General features: G+C 36.9%; 1 non-coding gene across 1 annotated transcript; it reads left to right on the top strand.

Annotated features, from left to right (window-relative positions):
- The first annotated feature begins 574 nt into the window (after window positions 1–574).
- Window positions 575–681, top strand: LOC143885670 (small nucleolar RNA R71). Its single transcript, XR_013253537.1, has one exon. It is a non-coding gene; the product is annotated as a small nucleolar RNA R71 (small nucleolar RNA).
- Window positions 682–2,608: the final 1,927 nt, after the last annotated feature.

The raw sequence follows: 2,608 nt of genomic DNA, 5'->3' as shown, positions 1-2,608 counted from the left end.
GGGTGGTCGAACATTCATAGAAGGGAAGGTGGGCCTAGATTGGCCAAATTGGCCTTGACCTTGGAAATTTGATGGCCCTCCTTGATAATTCCCTTGATTCCAAGAAAAGTTGGGATGATTCCTCCATCCCGGATTATATGTGCTACTATATGGATTATTTAAAACCATGGCACTTGCATTTTCATTAGAATTACCAAATTTAGCAAGAGTTGGGCACTCTTCCATGACATGGTCCGTGGCTTGACACCAATTGCACATAGGAACACTATGTGCAATTTGATGGACCTGTGAAGGTCCTTTGACAACTATTGCTTCTAGCCTTTTGATTAGGCTATCAAGATGGGCCTCCTTAGCCACGGCACCCTCTATTAGAAATCCCTTACCTGTGTTGGCTCTCTCACCTTCTTGAGTGGATTCCCACTCTCTTGTTTTTTCCGCCAAATCAAGTAAGAAGTTCCATGCCGCGGCCTCATCTGTGAAAGATGTAAAACCGTTAGGACACATGGACTCAAGAAGTTGCTTTGTTTGGTAATCTATGCCCTCATAAATAATTTGGCATAAATGCCACACATCAATTCCATGGTGAGGACACTCTTGGAGTAGGTCCTTGAACCTCTCCATAAACTTAGAAAATGACTCTAATGGCTTTTGTTTGAATTGTAAAATATCGTTCCTAAGCTTATTAGTTTTATGTAATGGAAAAAACTTTTTTAGGAAAGCGACGGCGAACTCCTCCCAAGTGGTGATGGAGTTCGTTGGTAAGCCATAGAGCCACTTTTTAGCTCCCTCCTTGAGTGAAAACGTAATAAACCGCAACTTTACCGCATCATCGGTAAGTTGTTGCATCTTAATTAAAGCACATACATCTTCAAACTCACGCAAAAATAAATAAGCATCCTCCGAAGGGAGGCCATGAAAATGAGGAAGCAAAGAAATAAATTGCGATTTTAGCTCAAAATTATTGCCCTGCGCAACCGGCAATCTAATGCAAGAAGGTTGCGCGGTTCGGGCCGGATAGAAGCGATCGCGTAAACTCTTTGGCGGCTCTTGTTCTTCCGCCATGGCTACTTGATTTGGATTTGGTTCGATGTCTTCCTCCGTCTCTAACCGGTTTGCTCTTTCTAGTCGATTGGCCGAGTTCCGCACCCAACCTTCACTCATAAACACAGGAAAACCAAGTAAGAGAGATGGATAGCCAAGAAACCAAAAAATATAACTAAAATAAAAATAACTACTAATCTAACACTTCGAATAATTAAGATTCTAATGCAACTCTCTTCCCCGGCAGCGGCGCCAAAAACTTGATTGAAATATTAAATAACCGCAAGTGCACGGATCGTGTAAATACGGGTCGAACTCAAGGAAGAGAAATCTAGTTGTCAATCCTATTCTTTTACCGATTAGAATACTAGCTATGATATACTGTTGCCTGGCAAAATCTCAGGATTTCCGTGGACTTAGACCTCGGAGCCAACACTATATATAAGCGTGTATTCTATTCAATCTAAGAATCAAATTCAACTACGATCTTGATTTGGAAATCTTAATTTAGGCAAAGTGTGCCAAAATTCTAATAATCTTTGTTAACTACTTATCTAATCTTATTAGAAAATTAAAATTCTAAAGGCCTAAGTTAATTGGAAAATTGCAAAAGTAATTTGGAATAATGTAAAAATCTTAATTCAATATAAAAGATTACTTAGGGTTAGAATCCACCATGGGTTTGGATTAAATTGATTAATTAAAACAACTCTTGAATTGGGTTGAAAATTCGATTAACTAGTCAATAAGGAATAAGATCAAAGGGATGTCATTCCTTATAAGTAATTAATCAAATCCACTCTCCAATTTACATTGATTATATAGAACTTTATATTTGTTAATCAACAATCATTCATACGAAAGGAGAAAGCCAATGGCATGAATGATTGGGATTTTCCAAACACAAACTCCTACACAATTTTTTAATTGAGTAGATTGATTTAATTGTAATTATTTCTCCTTTCCCATGGCTTCAACTAAACCCTAAGTAAATAGGATTTAGTTACTCATGAAGAAGTGAAGAAAAACAAAAATAAAGGAGAAAAAAAAGAGAAGAGATGCCATATAATTACTTAAAAGGAAAACTAAAAGAAAAATAAACTCTCCACTAGTTTAAATTAAACAAAAAAAATACATCACTTTGGAACTAGAAAATAGAACAAAATACAAAAAGAACTTATTCTTTTTCTCCTCCAATCTTTGGTTGAATCTTCCTCCTTCAAGCTTTAATGTCACCTTGAGTTTGAATGGTGGATGATTGATCCTTGGTTGAGAGTAGAAAAGAAAAAGAGCATGAAAGAGAACAAGAAAACCTAAAAGAGAGAGAGCTTGAGAATGGTGGAGAATTGTATATAGGATGGAGAGAGAGGAGGAGCCATCTTTGTTATTCTTTTCACACATATATGGAGGGAATCTCTTTCTATTTACAAGCCCCAAGGAAGTTCACAAAAATAACTTGGCATCTTTGAAATTTTAGCAACTTCCACCTTGTGTGTATAATTTCAGCAACTTTGTACCTTGTCTTGGTAATTTGAGCCATTTTTGTTGACTTTTTCCTCTTCTCTTA

The sequence above is a fragment of the Tasmannia lanceolata genome, unplaced genomic scaffold, assembly GCF_043159265.1.
Source record: "Tasmannia lanceolata isolate RefF3 unplaced genomic scaffold, GAP_Taslan_0.1 ptg000008l, whole genome shotgun sequence".
In the NCBI taxonomy this organism is placed as follows: domain Eukaryota; kingdom Viridiplantae; phylum Streptophyta; class Magnoliopsida; order Canellales; family Winteraceae; genus Tasmannia; species Tasmannia lanceolata.
Note: the sequence above shows the minus strand (reverse complement) of the source record. Positions and strands in the feature narration are given on the sequence as shown.